The 21,292-nt window shown below is 43.5% G+C and overlaps 1 long non-coding RNA gene across 1 annotated transcript; it reads left to right on the forward strand.

Annotated features, from left to right (window-relative positions):
• Positions 1-880: 880 nt before the first annotated feature.
• On the forward strand, positions 881-21,143 carry LOC133478239 (uncharacterized). Its single transcript, XR_009788634.1, has 2 exons — positions 881-991; positions 20,645-21,143. It is a non-coding gene; the product is annotated as an uncharacterized LOC133478239 (long non-coding RNA).
• Positions 21,144-21,292: the final 149 nt, after the last annotated feature.

A 21,292-nucleotide genomic window follows, 5' to 3' on the forward strand; every position in this document is an offset into this window, starting at 1 on the left:
AACTTGAGAGTGCAAAGAGCAGGATTAGCCTACCAGGCGCTTCTTATGGAACCATAATGAAAATAAAAAAAGAGGACACTTTGGAGGGGAAGGACACAAAGATTCACAGCTCACTGTGCCAGTGTGCCCTGCTTAAGGACACTACAGAAGCGATGATGCGTCACGACACAAAGCTTGATCCCATTTACTCTGCTCCAATCAATGCATTCCCTCTCATGTCCTTCAGGGATTGGAACTAATGATTATTTCATTGATCAATTTTCAGCTTATTGTTTAGATTGATCACTTAATCATGTAGGTGAGAAAATGGCAAGGGATTGCTTGGAAAAAGATGTTTTTCTAATTATGTCAAACCCGGGATGACATATCGAAATTGCTTATTTTGTCAAACCAAAAGTCCCAAAGCTGTTCATATGAAACAATAAACCGGACTACAAAAACCTGCAGAAGAACAAATTTGTAAAGTATGACTATTTGTATATATTTGTCTTGTTTGTCACTCTACTGTATGTCTCGAATTATTTTTTGCTCCTTTCTATCGTTAAACTGGAAACTGAGACTTTACATACATATTATATTAAGAATATCGACCTTGTGAGTTAGGCTATCGAATACAACCAAAAGGATCCTTATATTTGATAAATCCGATTCAACAATATGAAAAAAATACATGGATACAAAAGTAAAAGAGGCCATTGTTTCCTTCTCAAAGCTTTCATTCAGAGGAGATGTTGCTCGTGTTCTATGTAAAGTTCCAAATTTATTTTCAATAATATCATTAGAAGCTTTTGCAGATGACTAACATCCTCTTGCGCTTTCATTTGAAGGACAAGGCAAACTTTTATTTTGAAGGTGGACTTGTTACCCACAATGCCACGAAAGGAAGTTGACACAATGGACAGGTGTGTGTGGCTGTGTGGAACAGTGTTTTATTGTTTGGGATCTTATTCTTGGATTTTTTTTTTAAGGCAAGAAGCAGTACTTTAGTAAGGTAAGGAAATTCCAGTCGCATTTGGCCTGTTTATTCCAATGGAGGTGTTTATTTGGAGCATTTTCATTCGGTTTGGCCTTCTAACCCGATTCTAATCGGAACGCAAGGGTCCATGTAAAATCCTCTAATGCTAACTGTGTTTTAGCTAACATTTTTACCTGGGCTCAGAAGTCTGGTAATGCCACTGTTTTGCTTGAACCTGATCTAATGCGCTACATGCGGAACGTCACATGACTAAACCCGGAAAACAGGATAGCTGACTTCCTGTGCTTTGTCACGGCCCCCTTTGCCCATTTCCACCCAAACCGGGAGGAAATGCTTGGACCCATTTTGCCGAATGTGGAAGTAGGTTGGCCGAAAGCTTGATCTTGATCTCGCCCCTTTTAATCATATATTTATAGTGTCTGTGCTCGTGCTAGCTCGCTAGCTACATTGTGGCTGCTAATCTTGTGTCCAGAAGAACTGCTGATCCTTGTAGCATGTATATTTTTGTCTAACCTTATATTCATTATTGTCATTGTGGGAAATGGTTTGGATTATTTGTAGCATCGCTTGTTATCGTCCATTTGTAATTGTTGCTTCACAGTAATGTGAGGCTGGCTAGCCCAAAAAAAACATCAGTGACAGTGGTTTTAAGGCTCAGCCTGCTTTGGTGTATCAAGAGAAGACTTTTGAGAAAGTTGATGTTAATCATTTTAGAATTGTACAGTCAACCCTCTGTTAAGGAATGACCCTTTTCACAGACTAATAGGAATATGAACAAGATTTTCCAACATATCTTGCTTCAGTTGATGAATTATGCTTCAGTTGGTGAACAGTCAGAGCATTCACGCGGAAGGCTCAGTTGTGCTTTCTCTCGCAAAGCATAAACATTGTTCGCTCCTTGCGTCACGTATTTCACATGCAGATACAGTTCATATCTTTTTGATTTTTATTTTTTGCTCTAAATTACTTCAATACGGCTACCAAGAAAGTGAAAAGGGCAACCTTTAGTGCTATCAGGAAGCCTAATCGTATTAATATTGGAAAAAAATAATTCTATTTTGATACAATTAAATGGGACAAATTTTGCCAACTGAGGCTCGCAAACAATTGATGCTGTGAACTGAGGGTTGACTGTACTTAAACTGTTGTTTGACTCAATGTTTTTTATGTGGTTATATTGTTATTCATGTTTCACAGTGTGTTCTGTGTTGCGTTGTTTTTGTGGATAAGTAACATTGTATGGTGTGATGGTGCTTATTTTCCTGAGCCATCAGTTTACAGTATTTTCTGACAAGTGACCTATTCTGTTGTAACTATAAGTTCTGTCAATGGTCTGAATCCAATATTGGAAACATTAACATTTTTTGTATTTAGTTGAATTAATAGATTGCTATTTTTAGACACTTTTTTAATGGGATTGGAGAATTGCTGTCCAAATGTTCTGAACTCCTTTTTCAACGGCAGAGTCTTAATGTATTGCCAAAAGGAGTAGCCACGAGCCATCAAGTGCCGGATTCGTGGCCATAGCGCAACCTTACATAGACGACGCCATGTTTTCCCTCTTTAGATGGCAAACTAGTTGAGTATACTACACTACATTTTCCCTAAATTCAAATAATAATAATAATCATCAAAAATCTATTCTGACTGAATTAATAATGGTAAATTAATCGATTACTATGCCCATTCCTAATATAAAGTACTTTTGAGTACCTGACTGGTCCTTGTTAGTGGACTCTATTAGCGGATGCTATTTATGGAATTTGTAAACATTTCAATATTCCTTCCGTTTCCCTTCTGTCTGTTTACAAATGATGCAATTCCATTAGTAAATGCTGGAGCCAACAAGTCCTGCTTTACGTGTACTTTTTGATAACTCTGTTGCGACGATAGCTGGGCCAGCTCTCAGACATCGGGAGCCCAGTGCCCACAGCAGAATATGAAGAGGGGAAGTCCTAGCCAGCTTCCTCCATTAGTATACCTACTTTGCCCCATGGCTCCACTCGGGGAGAGGTTGGAGACAGACTTGGTCGTAGCTTGTTCGCAACTGTCTGCAACCCACGGCCGCATGGTTGCCATATAGATGCTGATACTGCCCAATAAGTGACTGAGCAGGAGACATTAGTGTGCTGGCAGACACATAAATGGCATGGAGATGATCAATTAGACTTAGAGAGGAAAGTTGTGAGGCCCCTGAATGGCTGGTGGGCGGTCAAAGTGAGTTGTCAGCTGTTGGCACGTGAGTGACGTGGACTGTGTGGATTTCTCTCAGTCCTTCGGTCTATGCTTACAAGTTAAATGTTAGCCCGAGGTCCTACATCTAGTCCCGAGATGTGTAAGCTCCGCAGGGTCAAACGTGCTACAACGCCTTGTCGTGTTTGTGTCCCCGAGGCTGCGTCACCAGGTTATGAGTTATCGTGCTGCGTTAGTACATGCATTGCCATTGATTTTGTCTCGGCTCCCAGCTGCCCCAATTACCTCCACTCCAGGCTGCCAGTCGGGGGTGGGGAGGCAGGAAACAGGCGCCTCGGCGAGCTGTTTGTTTACACTGCTAATTGCTCCTGTTGCTTCCTTTCATTAGCTCAGACTGAGCTATTGGGCTGCCTCACACAACTAAGTGCTCTTAGCCAGTCTAGGGTAAATATTGTAGATGTACAGTATGCAACGCCTCTAAACTTACTGTTACAAAGAACTGACTGGCCTTTTCTAATTAAAAAAAAAAAAAAAAACAATAAAACATATTTTCACAAGTTCAGCTAGCCACTGTTTGTTTGTTTCCAACATGGATTGTGTAGGCACAAAGGTGATGGCTGCATCAGCTGTATAAATAACATGATATACAGTGTTGCAGTGAAGACTTTCCCATAATGAAGGATGTTAAACAAGCAATAATCTGTTCCTTACGAGAAGAAGACAAGCTTTTTGTCTAAGCTTGGTCAACCGATTGGTGCTTCTTCCTCCACACTTTAACAGGGGCACAAACGCAGATGGTACTCGGGACGGGGGAGACATGTCCCATCCAGATTCATAATGACTCCAATCTGTCCTATCCACTTTCGCCACAGAGTAAAACACAGCACTAATGTTCAGTTTATATTCGGGCGGGCATTGTGCCTGTGTAACCCAGAGATCATTTATTTTTAAAAGTTTTTTTTCCCCCCCTTATTTTCCATTTCATGTGACATTGTTAAAACTATCAATATGACATGACAGAAGTACAAAACTAATATTATCCGTGGGGAAAAACTAAAATCTGCCCTCTCTTGCCCCATCTTGTGCCTCTAATTCAATTTGCAAGAAACCAGCAGGCCTGAGGAAAAACAACCAATCAGCGACAGAAGGCGTGACTGATTAGGTGTCAATCATTATCATGCACTTGCGGGCACACTCGGAGCAGGGACATCCCTGCGGCCTTGTGCTGATATGTTAACTTAGGCTTCAGGGGTTTTGCTGAAACAATGGTGGAATATCCACCGCTGGGGGGGGGGGGGGGGGAAAGGCCCATCTGTTATTTGCTAACAACTGAGCAGAAGCCTAGCAAACAGAAGCAGAGCTCAGGGAGCTCGGGGAGCTGAGAGGATTCAGAAGCAATGCAGAATTTGTAATTATTTAATTTTATATTGAATTCATTAAATTTTGATATTAAAAAAAAAAAAAAAAAAAAACTTTTGTTCTCACTTAATTGGTACACCAGATTATATTCAGTGATGCTGCGAGGCTGTACTCTGGAGGGCACCCCCACACACATTAAAGGGTTTTCTTTCACAGTAAAATAGGCAAAGTATGTTTGTGTGTGCATCTATCTTTGCCTCGCTTCAAAAAGTGTGTGTTTGCGTGTGCGTGTGTGTGGCCTTTTGTGAGGTATGAATCTAAAGGGTTGCACGCCTGGGTGAGTCCCTGTGCCTGCGGTGCCCCCTCCGCACCACCCTCACGCACACACACACATACTTTCAAACTTCCATGTACCAGACCACAGCATTCCTCCACACAGAGCTGTGGCTTCTTAATGACTGCCATTCCTCTCTGTGCCACATTATTAATTAGCTCAATGATCCTTGCCGATGGGACCTGCACCACAGATTAGAGCCCTCACACACCCGCACCCCTGGTTGCTGCTGCTTGGCTTGAAGGGAGGGCGGGGGATGCACAGCATGGGCGGGTGTGTGGAGGTATACAGTAGGTCGACATGAATGTGTGATGGATGTACATTTGCAGTTTTACAGTTAACCCTTTGTAAGGCATCTATTGGAATACAGTGAAACCTCTCAAGGTCCTTTATTGATTCGGGGATATCCGTCGAGGTTCCCCGTGGTATGCTGAAGGTCACTGTGATCTCATGCATGATAGTAGTTTCAACTACTTTTTGTGCGACTTTGCAGGCATATTTTTCCCTGGAAATGCCTTTCAATGTTTGCACATAATCTTTTGTGCTGCCGAAATAGGGCTCAGTCTTTTCCGTTTTAGAAAAAAAAACAAAAATACAGTCCACCCAATGTTTACAGGAAAGGTTCTCAATATGCTAATAAACAATCCCAGTTAGCAGGGGCGGAACGACGCCGTGGCCAGGAAAGTCGGCCATCCCACCCTGCCAACGGGCGCGGCCACCCCCGCTGCTGCCCTCACTATAGTGTTTTTCAAGGCAGAAAATTTTGATCAGCGCCCACCCTGTCGACGATTGGTTTCGACCACCCCACCCAAAAATGTCTGATTGTGGGGTAGTGATGGAATGTGCGTGTGGTATAGTATTAATAAGTTGGTATGAACATCTCTAGTAGTGCGATAATTTTAATTTAATGTAATTTTTGCATTTGAAAGAAAGCAAATCCATCCATCCATCCATTTTCTGAGCCGCTTCTCCTCACAAGGGTCGCGGGAGTGTTGGAGCCTGTCCCAGCTATCATCGGGCAGGAGGCGGGGTACAACCTGAACTGGTTGCCAGCCAATCGCAGGGCACACATAAACAAACAACCATGCGCACTTACATTCACACCTACGGGCAATTTTGAGACGTCAATGAACCTAGCGCGCATGTCTTTTGGGATGTGGGAGGAAACCGGAGTACCCGGAGAAAACTCACGCAGGCACGGGGAGAACATGCAAACGCCACACAGGAGGGGCGGGGAATCGAACCCCGGTCCACAGAAATGTGAGGCAGGCGCTCTAACCAGTCGAGCACCGTGCCGCTGAAAACAACTCGAAGTACATCTTTTATTTTGACAAGAGCTGCACTGCTGCTGAGGAGCTGCACAAATGTTCATGGCAGACTGCGGCAGATGAATTGGATAAAGTTATGCATGATTCATTCAACACATCGTGGTAAATCATGAGTGAAAGCTAACGCTAACTACGAGCTAAGCTACCTGGCTCAGTAGAAGCAGATGTTGCCAGCCAGCGTGGATTTATGCATTTTACGGCACTGAGACCGGCTGAAAACAGACCACGGCCACGATGCGGCAAGGGATCCTGGTTAAAATAAGCCATTTGAAGCTAAAAATAAGTGTTTGGACACCATCTTTTCCCAAAGGGACAAGTGTTTGTTTGCGCAAGCCAAAATGTGGCTTTTCTAGTGTTGTGACAAAGTCTGCAACCTTGAAAAGAAAAGACGAGCATTTAACCAGGGGGCTCTAGATAGTTTTTAAATAATCAAATTGGATTTTTCATTTGATAGACAATGACGTTTTTATTTCCGAATACTACAAGGAGTAATAATTCGATTGTGTTTTGCTCGTCATTCATCCTTACTGGGAAATCCGTGGCACCTTAAAACACTGTTGAATTTGGATGACAATGTCCACATTGGAACATAACAATGTTCATGTTATTGTTCGTGTCGTTTTTAAGCAAACACATTTTTAAGGCTCCTGCCGTTTACTCGAGACTATGAATGTTCGGCTAAACCGAAAAAGGGTCAACCGTATTATCCGCAAAGGATGTGACCTCACAGCGTTATGTGCAAAGAGCCCATTGTATGACCTCAGGTGCATCTGGCTTCCCCTTACAAAAAAATCAAAATGTCAATGACTTAAGAACAACAAGATCTTGTTACTTTTGTATTGTAAGATTCCAACATTATTTCACATTACAAAAAAAAAAAAATTATGTTAGGTCAATTGAAGTGAATGAGAGTGTGAATGCTTGTTAAAATAGATCCACGGATGGATGGATGTCAACAAATATGGCTGCTACAAACTTCGAGCCATTGCGTTGGCGCCACCTGGCCCATTGCTCAACACTACAGCCAGGGTAAGAATCATAGACTAAGTTGTGCATGGTCATTGTCTTTTTTTGCATTATCTCCACTCACACATTAAAACATACTGTATGTGCACTCCATCGCAGCCCTCATTCCTACTTCCATGGAAGACACTGAATGTTTTCTTCTTCCCTGTTTCCTCAATTCTTGTTCAGACACTTCATCAGGGGGTTCGGTCACGGTGGCTTGCAAATATGCATTAATAATTATTCCCGAGAGAAAAAAAGAGGGGGAAAGGGTGAAAGAGGGAAAATGGGGGAGGGCGGCCCCTCCAGATGCCTCACAATTGCCGAGTAAATGAACATAAATGTCACTGTCAAGCTGAAATGAAGAAAAAATGTGTCACAGCAGCAAAGTGCTCCGGAGTCTGAGGACAGGAGGACATGTTTTGCATATGAAGAGGTGAGTGCCCAGGGAGAAGAGAGTTTCCCCTTGAAAGAAGAAGTGGAAAAGTGACAACGAAACGTACAGCTTGGCGTCTTGGCAAATACATTTTTGAAAGGACTGGAATCCTTGATACTCGATTATGGAAGTAGAACCCTGCCTAAACAACACCGCATGTTTCGTCTGGTGATGCGCTCACTCAACCCGGCGCTTTAACCGATATGAAAAGTACCAAGTGGTAAGGCTCGTGGGTGCTCTTGCATGTGCGAGCGCAGATATGCAGGCCATGCTGTCGCTCCAAGGTGCCAGAGGTGTGTTGCCATCCTTGACTGTACGACCTCGCGATGACCCCGACTGTGAATCGAGTAAAGGGCAGAGTGTTAGTGTGTGCCGCAGCACCTGTCATGCCCGTCGATACGCTGATAAATGGATCTGGCGGTTATTAAAGCAGAATTAGAGCGGGGAGGGGGGGATCGGGATAAATGATGACGCAAATGGTTGTGCAGTGGAGACTGTGGAGCCGGATGGCACAGCATCAATGTCATCAGTCTTTATTACCCTCCAGGGAACAGAGGGAGAGAGACGAGGAACGGTCAGCGCCACACAACCCCTCCGACCTCAGCCTTAGCACGCAGGTAGACGGCAAACCCAGCACACCCACCGTGTCTACACATCCAAATTATATTGACAATTTGAGTTTCTCACAAATACCTTGAAATGGTGACGTTTTTTTAGACGTATAATGCACAGTTAAACCAACATTTAATCAGGAATTTGCATCACATAGGCTCTCCGGGCTTCTCTGCATTCCCCTCGCTCTTTCTCCCCTATTTTCCCTCCTCCATTTTCCCTCTCACCAAGGGAGTGGAGAACCCCCCGCTACTATCAATCACGGCGAAGTCACAGAGCAGCACACTCAGGGCAGCGTACAGATAAGCTGGTTATAAGACGAGAGGAGAGGTGGCTCGGGGAGGGGAGGCTGCGCTGGGTTCACTGCACAGTCAAGAGTGGGCACGCTCGCCGCTGGGGCGGGTCGGCAACGGATGGGCGAGCCGATTCCATTGGCAAAGCCCACGTGAGGCCCACCCCCTCACCAGAGAGATGTGCGTGCATACAGATGTGTGTGTGTGTGTGTGTGCCATTGATATTCTCCCCCTGTGCTGTTGCTTCTGCTGCTCTGCTCTGCTTCTTTTTTTCTCCTAATTAGAGGCTTATTTATTGATACCCCCGTTAATGTCTCCACTAATTCTGCGATAGTTCTGTCTCCATTAACCTGCAAACTCACCGTATGTGGAATAGGGTCCCTAGTTTGTGGGCAACTCCAAAGTCACCATTCTCCCTGAATACTGCGCCTTGCACTATTTAGGATCAAATCATCAGGTAATTGTTCTTCCAAAAAGGTTCAAGTTGTGCACTTCTCTGGACAATTTGCCCTAAAAATGAGCCTCAGTGGTTGAAAATGTAGTTGAATATGCTTTGTCTTTATACCTGATAGACTTCTGTGCACTTTGAGCGCTTGAAACTAAATATTGATAAATTGCTTCCAAAACAAGTGATCGATGACAACAGTGTTCTTGTCAGGGCAGGCAGCGCAATACATTTAAGTACACCCAACGTTTTATCATTTAAGTTTATTGTATTACCCAGAGAGAGACAAACTCCTCTTTTAATTATTCTATCGCTTTGCATTCTGATGAAAAATAGCTGCTGCAATTCCACAAACTCTCTGGCATATTAAAAGCATCGAGAATGTCTATAGAAAGGAACTAGTCCTTCCAGCAACTTCAAGGTTGGTTGGCAAATCATTAATTTGTATTACACAGTACGTGTCATGCATAAATTATGAATTCATTATTCTCCTCGAGGATTCCGTGCTCATGCTGTTTTTGGGTTAGCTTGAATGCACAACCGCGAATGCACCTGCTTAAACTTCATGGGAGAATATTGCCGCGTATGTACAATAAATAAATCAGTTTACCGAATGTTACATGCTTACTGTTTTTTTCATGTTAACCTCTTTGGCTTAAGGCAAAACAACGACAAGAATACTCTAAGTCAGGGGTCACCAACATGGTGTCCGTGGGCACCAGGTCGCCGCCAAGGACCACATGAGCATGTTCGAAAAATACCTCACCAAATGATGGAACGTTGTGATTTCCTAGGCAACTTGTAAAAGTAATCATTTAAAAATGATTTCAAGAAATTAAGTGTGTGCATATTGATACTTGTCTGTTTTCTACCTTGTTAAATCATTCTTAATCATTATTGTGAGAAATATTTAACATGATCAGTGTCTTCACATGTGTATCATACATTTCTAATATCCTAATAACAAAAAATTAAAGGCAGGGGTGAGCGCTATATATACGTAATATGTGGTAGATGGTATTAATTTGGCTTACGGTATTGATTAGGACTCTACCGACCAAACGCGATCACGCTTGTTGATGACGTCGTCGTATCTGCCTCAGTGTGAAAATGGCTTCAAGCACGTCTGACCACAGAGCAGTAGTAGCTGCCGTCATCATTTTTTTTAATCCAGCTCAAGCAAAAAAAAAAAAAAAAAGTCTTTCTACGTCAAACAGTCACCATCCTCCCTGCTTTCACGTCTCATCGGGTACTACAGCTGGAATGTTTGGCGCAATGCTATATTATGCCGCAGCACCTAGCTACAAGCTGCATCGAGATGGCTAGACGGCTAAACACTGTCCTTCTACGGTGCAAAGCCGCTCCTCTAAGTCGATGATCAGTAAGACTTTTGACAAGTATTGTTTTCGCTTGAGGACAAGGAGCTAAGCATACGAGACACCAGGCAAAAAGGGAGAAAACGGTGAAAACATGCTAACTGCTAAGCTATCGTGACACCTAATGTCGCAAAACACCAGAATAAGTGCTGAGGTGGTACAGTACATATCACAAAAGTCTGGCTGGAACCACGTTACAGGGAAAAGCAATCAACTATGAACAGCAGATATGCGAGAGAAAACTATAACAGCTAGACTACGCACACGCAACAGGTGTGAAAACCGGAAATGATTTAGTATGTTACCGTCATCCAGGAGGAGGAGTCTAAAAGGTCAAAGGTATAGGAATATATAGTATATTCAATGTTTGTTATTTGTTAGTTTGCACCATAGAGTGCTGAATTTTTATTTAGAATTTTTAGATCTACACAATAAATGTTATAAAAATTACTTTTTTTAGATATATATACTTTGGAATTGATTTAGCTTGGCTAAAGGACTATATAAGCTATTCCGAAACAATTCCGTTATAATTACCAATTCAATTTAGATTGCGATATATATATATATATACGGTTACCACGAATGGATTCCATTTATGCTCTGATCTGAATCACGACTCAGTACCCAGGTCGCTCTTTGCAGAAAGGTTGTTGACGAGCATGTAGATTGTCATCCTTGCTAAATCCAAAAGTTCAATACATTTGTCATCAATGTATTTTGATGTAGTTTAAAGCCAGTTTTCCACAGTTTGCTTGATGTTCACAATGCTTCAAAATAATTTGAGCGAAGAAAGCGTCAGCGTGGTCTTTATAAGAGACAGAGGTACTGTTCAATAGCTCCACTGTGCTCGTTTATTTCTTCAGAATGCTCATGTAAGCGGAGAGGTAAAACTAAGTCCCCCAATTTTCCTCATTTTCAATCCGTGTCACAACACTGATATGAATGAACTGAAATCTCTATTGTCCAATTTTGTGTCTGAACCTGTTGGCATAAATCCTTACATTTCAACCATGCCGCCAATTAGAGCCCGGCAAGCATGTCAGTGTGAGCTGAACAGCTCATCCCTCCCATCCGAACCTGCTTGGCGTCGCCGTCTCTCCCAGCTGCTTCTCTCTAAGCTCAGTTGCTGCTGCGCTGACTATCTCATGGATCACAATCAAACATCCTCGCTCAACCCAACAGCATCCCTGTCAGTGTCCTCTGTCTCCCCAGGGCTCGGCTGATCCCATTCCAGCCATCACACTGACTAAAGCAGCCCCTGGCGCAGCACTACAATTGGATGGTCACGTGACTGGTGCCAATGCTCAATAAGTGTCCCTTTCAATGTGCGCCGGACAATGAAACCCCTCAACCTTGATGGAGCTCTAGTAGTGGACTTTCACTAATGTGTGATTAGCTTAAAGCAACAATATATAGAATGTATACCTGCACGATGAATGCGCTGGAAATAAATCCGTGCACAGATTTGTCGAATACAATGGTGCCTTGAGATACGAGTGCCCTGACGTTTTTCGAGATATGAGATGTCGTTTGTCCGATTTGTTGCTTTGGCTTGCGAGCAAAAATTTGAGATATGAGCGCTTTAGTGGCAATTAACTCAACTCAGCAGACTTCACAGCATGCAGCAGTTGATAAATAATAAACAATGTCCAAAAAAAAACCAAAAAAAGCTGTTTATTGACTCCCCCAGCTGAATTTTACATTCAAACTAAACATAAAACTGAGAATTACACGTTGTGTATTGAAAAGTACAGTACATAACTTTGCATTAAGGAAGTCTGCTTACAAACAATACAATGTCCCATATACTGTAGACAGGCTAACGAATAGCATAGGTGTGTTATAACCCTTGAAGCAACAAATACTTGAACACAAACCGTGGAGCAACACATGTAGACAGACAATATTGCTCACAGGCATATATTCATTTTCATTCACTACTGAATTACTGTTACTCCAGCTTACTAAGGAGTTGTGACCATCTCCATGTATATGTTTGTCTGTATTATTACATCTTCCGTACCACTTATCCTCACTAGGTTCACGGTCGTGCCGGAGCCTATCCCAGCTATCTGTGGGCGAGAGGCGGGTTACACCCTGAATTGGTCGCCAGCCAATCGCAGGGCACGTATAAACAAACAACCATTCGCACTCACATTCACACCTACGGGCAATTTAGCATCCTCAATCAACTTACCATGCATGTGGGAGGAAACTGGAGTAACCGGAGAAAACCCACGCTGGCACGGGGAGAAGATGCAAACTCCACACAGGCGAGGCCAGATTTGAACCCGGATGTGCTAACCAGTCGTCCACCGTGCCGCCCCATCCCAAAACAAACGGGGGGGGGGGGGGGGTCCTTGCTTACTACCTGCTTTAGCAAAGGGCTCTAACGACAAGCCATCAAAGTTCATTTGAGAGTCGAGTTATGCTAATATATGAATGACCTTCAAATAGGGAGGCTGAGCTTTTGTGCGTCAGGCAGCGACACCATTGGTGCCTAATGACCGCACGTATGTGACTGTGTGTATGTGTGTGTCGGGGTGAACGAGTGCGCCACAACGTGCGTGTGCTTTTGTGCGTTAGTGTCCCTGCGCTATCATTTGTGTGTCTTTGCCTTTCACAGGTGATCAGTCAAGGCGATCCACTCAGCCCTTTTCCTGCAGCACCCTCATTACATCCCGCTATCTCCGCAAAACACCTGCAGCCTCAAAGCCCACCTTCAGCTCCCCAGGCCTGCATACCGCTTCCTTTTTTTGTGCCAACGTGCACAGAGCTGCCCATCACATCAATCTACGGTTTTGTTTATATTTATGTACAGCGGAGAGGCTAAAAAAAGGCCCCTCTTACTGTGGGCTTTATTGACTAAGCATTAAGCGGACATTATCAGACCATAGCCAAGTTATTTATGAGCCGGTGATAAAGGCTCCGGGCCTGAGTTATGTGAGAGCCCGGACCAGAATGAAAGCTGCTCATTCGGGCAGCTCTGATATCCAACACTTGCTTCTCACTGCCTGTGAGAGGAGAGGCACCGCAAACGTAACGCCAAACCGAGCTGAAACGTGCGACGATTTATGGATGTTAAATTTATGCTCTCCATAGGTCAGACGGGGGGCTGTTTATCTGGCTGTCATTGTCACTGTCCTCGTGGTACTCAGCCGCATGTGCTGACATTTTCATACTTTACTTGGGAGTAGAGCCAAAGATGTGGCGAGAGAAGGTGGGGTGGGAATTTCTTTGGGAAGGTATTCCAAAAACTTAGGCTATGTCAATGCGTGCTCACAGGTCAATTTTCCCCACATTAGGGTTGAATATGAAATTAGACCATCTGCAACAGGTGGTGCTATCGTCTTCTCTAGCTAGCCATCCATTTATCAATCTATCCATCCCATTCAAAACTAATGCAATATAGTTTATACCTCCTTATCCCAGTTTTAGCTCATCAAAATTTAAAAGATAGGCACAACAATGGTGAAGCGACAAAAGCTAAAAGGGTGAATCGTACATACAGTCTGTACCGATGTGATATAGCTATATTTTTGTGTTATTACTATACAAGGTGTGTCAGAAAAGTTCAAGGCGTCACAAAAGATGCATTACAAATTTAAGCTACGAAACGATGAGTTTTCCATACAATCGACCAGCACGTCAACAAAAGAAATCCTGCGGCGTTTGCTACGCTCTGTGTGCGAGAATAGGCGAAAGTTGTGGCAGTATTGTTTGCGGCTGCTCACGATGCCCTGAGCATCTGACAGTTCCTGGCCAAATCGTGCATCACAACGCTGGAGCAACCTCCCTACTCACCCGACTTAGCGCCGTGTGATTTAAGATGGCCGTGACAGCGGCGCTGCGGAGGATCCCGGAAGAATCCTTCCAGGGGTGCACGAGGGCGTGGCAGAGAAGGCTGAGGAAGTGCGTTAGACCCCAGGGGAAATTACTTTCCAGGGGAAAACTACAAATCTACCGGAGACAAATTCTCTGTGTGTTTTCAACGCACTTGGCCGATAAAGATGATTCTGATGACACTGTGGTCAAAGGCGTAATTAGTTATTTTGGGGCCCAAGGAAAATCCAGTCATGTAGCTCTTCATCTGTAAACTTTCTAACATTGATCATGTTTATCATCGACTAAAAAGTGTGAATACGGAAAAACAAAAAAAATCCATTTCCAGAGCGAGATAGTGCTTAAAATCCTTCTTCAGGGTTTTTATCAAACAAGTGAATAATCTCAATGCATTCACTGCAGTTGGTAAGAAGATTAATATAGTTTACCATTTTGACAGCTTTAATACTCATTTTGGTGATGACAAGTGCCGCTTAGTGTCACCCTCCGCTGCAACTCTACTGCATCCTCTTCGGCCGACACTGTCCTCATTCCTGATGCATCTTCAAAGTTGTTAGTTACGCACATTCGGTGTGTCGGCATGAAAAAAGTGCAGACTTCTAGCCTCCACAAGGATAACAACGAGTTTGTTGTGCTACCCTCTTCCTGAATCAAGTCTGCACATGCGCAGTAAGAAGAGGGAACAGAGCATTGCATGAGAAGGAGCGGGGAGCACTTTTGATGTGTTTTTAAAAGCGTGCATTTAAGACTAAAACGGGAATAATTGCTATATGCCGAAGAAGACAATTAATGCATCTTTATGAGACGCCAGGGGCCCAGGAAACCACTGGGCCCCGGGCAATTGCCTGAACTTGCCTAATGGTAGGTCCGCCCCTGTCTGTAGCATGCAGTAAGTTCTGTGCCTGTTTGACCTCATGTGCTGAGAGGAAGTACCATGACCGTTGTCAGATGCGCACTGCCTGCATCGCAAAACATGCGCTGTTCTGTATTCGCCATTGTACGCCCCATCTTAACAAACCAAAGGCATCTTTCTGCGCAATAAACCAGGTCAACAAACAAAAAGCAATTATGTTGGGCAGCTGCCGCCTGGGAGTGGGTAATTACAGTGCGGCGTGGACAGCTTCATTCTAAACAGGTACTAAAAGCATCATTAATCATCCTCCCTCTGACGCTTTGCCCTGGTCATGTGATGGAGGCTGCGGATGAGCTTCGCGAGGTTGAGTTGGTGTGGGAGGGGTCCGCCTTACGAGGGGAAGAAGCAAGATTTGATTGGCCCCTTCCAAAAGTCCCTTTAGATGTCAGCCAGTGAGCAGAGATGACCTGCCAATGACCTTGTATTACTCGACCCCTGAGGGCCTGGGGGTCAATCTCTCATATCAGTTGGAGAACAGGCGGTGAGGAAGAATTAGGAATAAAGACGTATGCCATGGAGAGAGGGAAGACTATTGGCCTGAATAGAAGAGGTGAACAGGAAAACATTCAGTCGACTTGTCGCTTCACGATGTTCGCTGTCAAGATGATCTTCTGATTGGCTGATATGATTTGGACCTTGTTGGTGAACAGCTCCAGCTTCTGCAAATGTGTGTTAGATGATTAGTCACGGTGTCATCCGACATGGGTGATACAGTAGATTTGCAGAATGTAAATGTGTATAGGTATGTACCTGTATATATCTGGAGATGGTGTACATATTATGTATTTTGGTTTAAACCTCTTGGATAATAATATCTAAGGGTAGTCCCTTTCCGACTGACGGTACATGGTGTTTCAGTAGGCGCTATTTATACATGATACACTATTGTACATTTTTTGTCTCCATTTTTTTGTACTGCAAATTAAACGTTCCCTTCAATCAGTCAATCAATGGAACAGCAAAATGCAACGCCTACATCTAATGGCAAGCGTTATGAACTGTGTGGTCTGCGGCACAACGTACAGCAGTAAAAGACAGCATGACAATCAATTGTGTCCTCCGTGACATACAGCCAAGATGGCGGCTGACAGGAATCTGATTGAGAAAAGTTCGTGAACTGTTCCCTCGGCCGACGCAGGCTGACACGATGCTGCTAGCTGACAGATGAGACAAGAAAGACACATCAGCGCGTCCTCCAACTCAGGCGCGTCTCACCCCTTTCTCCTCCATTCCCCCTCCACCTGCACCCTTTGCGCCCCGCTCTCTCTCCTCCCATATGTCTGTGAAGCTGTCGCCATGGCAACCTTGCTCCAGGGGCAGAAGAGGAAGACGTGGAGGAGGAGGAGCGGGGGGAGGGTGTGTTGCTTTCGCTCAGACAAATAAGCATCGCAGGGCTCATTTATGATGGTTTGTTTAGGGATAATAACATGCTGTTAGAGGTCAGATCGCATGCATATATTTGGATGTGTTGCGCAAAAGCAGTGTAAACACTGGGGACGACATCAAAAACAATATTTATTTAAGTCTCCATTATAACGCATTCCTTCAATTAAGCAATTGAATCTGTAATTTGGATAGATTACTCTGTGCATGTCTGCAACTTTTAAAAAAAGAAAAAAGGGGCAAGCCAAGCGAGAAGGATTGCCCAGGTGATGGTCATGATTGCAGGATATGCCACAGAGAGATGCAATATGTGGTGTACATGACGCTGCCCCACCCTGCCCGCACTCCCGCCGCCAGATGTGTCAGGGAATTGATAATGTTCCCGTGCAACAGACGGGCGACCTTGACACACTTTCACCTCTGCGTGCACCCCTTCTCACCCTTCTTCATGATACCTCGTATTAGCTCCAAGGCTTCCCTGCCTCCCCCGTAAAGCATGCACTCTTCCAAGAGCAGATTTCTCTTGCAGCCAGAAGTGCTGAGTGCTACTGTTTGCTTTGCACACGGAAATTCGCTGAGGCTGTAAGCTGTCCCCAAACATCTGCTCCCCAGAGTGGAGCCGCAGAGGCGAGAGGAAAGCCACTACGAGATGCCCGGGCGCCTTGCTCACTGGCGCTCCGTCACAATTTGTTACGTATGAATTTGAACGCCTGCGATGTGAGCGGACGATTATTCAAATGAGTTGCTTTGTATTGGAGGAAAATACACATTGTTTCACAGGCAGGCATCATTAAATGTTGAGTTCCAGTTTGTTTTGGAAGTCAAATTTGAGAACAAGAACGATCAATAACACAATACAGTCAAATCAGGCAACGAGCAGGAGTGAAATATTCAAACCACAGCTTGTGCTAGTACAAGAACAATCTTGAAGAGTGTTGCATAAATATGCAGGGAGCTTTACTTGATCAATTAATTTAATTCCCCTTGTGTACCACTGAGAATATTACATGCATATTATGCATTGCGTTCATTTGACTTTGACAGCTCTGTTTTAATTACAATAACTTCCGAGTGAACTTTGTATGTATGCCTTCATCTAAAATGTAAGGTAAGGTTAAGTTCTACTACGTTTGTTTTGTGCATATAGAGTAGGCTTTGTCCACTCACTGACAGTCAAGGACGAACACACACACACACACACACACACACGATAGTTTCAGTCATCACAAATTATACACACTTCTCAACAGGAGTCTTACATCATAAAATAAAATATGGCGTCACATCAACAAACCCTGTCTGAATGATTGCACTTAACGATGACGAGGTTTCCAATTGATGCATTCAATTCAAATAGTTTGCGTGCACATTTCAATCTGAGAAATATGCCCCCAAAAAAAGTGGCACAGATAAGCAACTTGTTCTTTACGGCAGCGCTGCAACCGTTTTAATGCGACGTTCCCCTTCGTCCACCGTTCCTCGTGTTTGTGCGAGCACAGCTGTCAGTCTGGTGGGCTGAGCATCCATCTTGACACACACAAATAACACGAGTGCAAAAATTCATCAGAGCGACGTCACACTCAAATGCGTTGGAACTAAATGTCAGGTCTGAACAAACAATGCGCTTCATCAATTTAAGTGCTGTGGCTGCCACACAATGAAATGAAAGTGATAGTTCACCCAAACTCCTCTTTTCACTTTCATCTCATTCTTATCACCCACATGCATACAAAATAAATGAAATAAACCTTTGTTGAGCAACGTTTGTTGTAAACCCGAAAATTAAAAGGCAATCACACAATTCTCAATATTTGTAGTTCTCAGCAACATGCACTGTCACATGACTCATTTATTTACAATTAAAAAAATATATATGTATAATTTTGTTTAACAATCCACTGGAAATGAGAGAGAAAGACTGTGTGTGTTTTGTCTCAAAAAATTTAATTAAAAATAAATTGAGTTATTATTATTATTTTTGTCTGGAATGCATATAATTGTATTCTTAATTATAATGATAAAACTTGTCATTGCTTCTCATTGTTGAGATCCTGGGGAGAGTCAATGCTCTTCAGTGATTATTTTAGTATCATTTCTGTCAAATAGAACTACAAAATTCATATCATTAGGTACGCCAGCACAGCCGTAATATAAACACTACCAGAAATTCCGCCTTGAAAAAGATAACAACACTCCATTTTGATTAAACACCGTAGGAGCGGTATTAATGCAATAATGTTTCTATTGTATTGTTGTGGTGATGTACAACTGCACTGCATCACATTGAGTTGTTTCAAATTAGTTAAATGAAATTAAGTTGGCAAAATATTAGAAACACCTGATACAGTGCAGTTCTGTGCCATTGCAAACTGCAACACTAAACAATAATAATCATCATAATAATAATAATAAATTAGACAAAAAACAAATGTGGTGTATCGCATACATAATCTGCAGGTGTACCTAATGAAGTGTCCAAGGAGTGCATATAGCTAACATAAAAGGGATAAATGTCCTAAAGGTTATGTTTACTGTTTATAGCTTCTGGTGCTGAAATGGTTTATGAAATATTATAAAACATGCTTGTACAATTTGCATTTGTCAGCGTTGCTATTACAAGTGGCGCGAGCATCTTTCATCCGGGTAATAAAGTCAGCCAGCATATTTTTCGGTTTCTCAAAATAAGAGTTGTAGCCGGAAAAGAGGGTTCGCTGCAAATGATCCGCCCTGCCAGGAAATTCGGATATGCGCCGTTATTATATGGCCGGGGTCTCCCTCTTCATTCGGCTGCGTGAAAAATTACCCGCGTGGACGCAGCACCGCTGTCGCACAACAAAAGCAAAAAAAAACAAAAAAAAAGAAAAGCGCGAGCTCAGACGTGCAGGTCACCCAAAAGAATAAACAGCGCGTCTTTCCCGGTGACCGGGTCATCGTTGTCCCGAGGCCGGACGCGGGTCAGGAGGTTAAAGGTGAACTCTGGTTTAGCTGCATACATTAGCGGCTCGGCCTTGTCTTGTGTTTGCGTGCAAATTCCAACCGGCAGCGTTTATTTCCAAGCGACAATTTCAGCCTGTTTTGTCATCATCCATGCTGTTTAGAAAGCCCGCCGCCGCGCCGTAGCTAAACAAAACACTCCATTACATTAAGTGAAAAGGGCTGATGGGCCATTTCGCGATATTAAAATAGACGTGAACATGATAGAAGCGCGTTGCGTTTGGATCCAAACGCAACGGCGTTTAAGGGCCGCGGGTTTACGATCATTTGCCGTCTATGAGATGTAAATCTGGGAGGAATAAACTTGCACTTTATTGGTGGATGTGCAAAGTAGCCCGGACAGCCTGTTATTGTCTGCTCGGCTCTTCCAAGTCTCATTTTGTGCCGCACCAGGAGGCGCAATAAAGGCACGAACAAAAGTCCCCGTCGACGTGTTTTGACACAACATTAACGTGCACTTACACGTGCGCGTAAAGGCTTCTTTATTAATTATTTGGACTTCAGAAAGATGGATGAGGAGTTATATTGAAATGAATTTATCTTCACCAGTAGGCATTTGATCTATAAGCTGTTAAAACTGCGCAAATACTTTGAGTCGAAATTAAACTGCATTAAATGTGAATGGTGTCTTTTTTTCTTTTCTTCTTTTGTTGGACGTCATTTTCAAGAGAGAGAAAGGAGCACTTTCTATATTCCCACGCATGTGCCAATTCAATCAACATGGTAAAACCGGAAATGTGTTTTTCTTTTTTCTGCGTGTGTTACCCGTTTATTTGAAAATCAGGATAATATCATATGGATAAATGAAATACAGAACGAGAGCGTGGTTTCTATGGGTGCGTATTCCTTCACAGTTCGATTCCTATTCAAATGAGAGCCGTGTGAAGCCTCAAGCGCACAATGACAACATCCATAATGATGTTGTCTGCGCGTCAATAAGCAATTCTCTCAAATGTCGGCGGCACTGCAGCCCGCTGCAGGTCCGGCAGCTCAAGGGCTCCATCCGGGTGCGTGGGAGTGGGGCAGTTGTCCGGTCGCGTGCGGGAGTGACGAAAAAAAAACATTTGGAACCACACGAGTCCTGAAGGGGTTTCATGCTCCTGCTTTGGGTTCGGGAACCCAATTTGATGTTTCCCCTCTCTTCTCTTCAGGACTGCGGCCACCTGCAGCCCCGTCCTTGACCGACTTGTTGGAAGCGGGCCTCCTCACACCCGGGGAAGTGGCTCCAGAGTCGGGCTGTCGGTCACGTGAGTCCTGACGAGCGAGACACAGCGTCAATTAGCAGACAAGAATGCAATCCTGCTCATGTCAAGCATCAAGAGTAGAATGCACGCTTAAGTTGAAACTCTTCCTTAACCAAGGAATCATCAGCGTGAGCCACGGCAAATATCCAATTTGACGTATTTGTATTTTTTCCAAAGGTTTGTCATTTATTGATTACAAATATGTATTTGTCCATATATGCCAACAATGCATAGTGACAAGCAAAATATTTAAATGCAATTCCATTAGGTGGCCGAAGGTGCAATCAAATCAAATCAAATCAAATCAAAGTTATTGCTTCCTGCAAGTAATTCAGCTTTGTGTTGAATTAAGGAGGCCCACATTTCACACTCAGTCCGTTTGTGAGTAAATTGAGACGAGATCATCTTTTTTTGTGCCATGAGAATATTTCTTATAGAAAAGTGCCGAATCACTCATGTAGAGAATAAAACGAACAGAGAGAGAGAGTCCGCGTTAGTTTTGCAGCCAGAGACAACACAATGCCAATCAAATGTCAATGATTTCAAACATGTTCA

This window comes from Phyllopteryx taeniolatus, chromosome 1, assembly GCF_024500385.1.
Source record: "Phyllopteryx taeniolatus isolate TA_2022b chromosome 1, UOR_Ptae_1.2, whole genome shotgun sequence".
NCBI classification, from domain to species: Eukaryota; Metazoa; Chordata; class Actinopteri; order Syngnathiformes; family Syngnathidae; genus Phyllopteryx; species Phyllopteryx taeniolatus.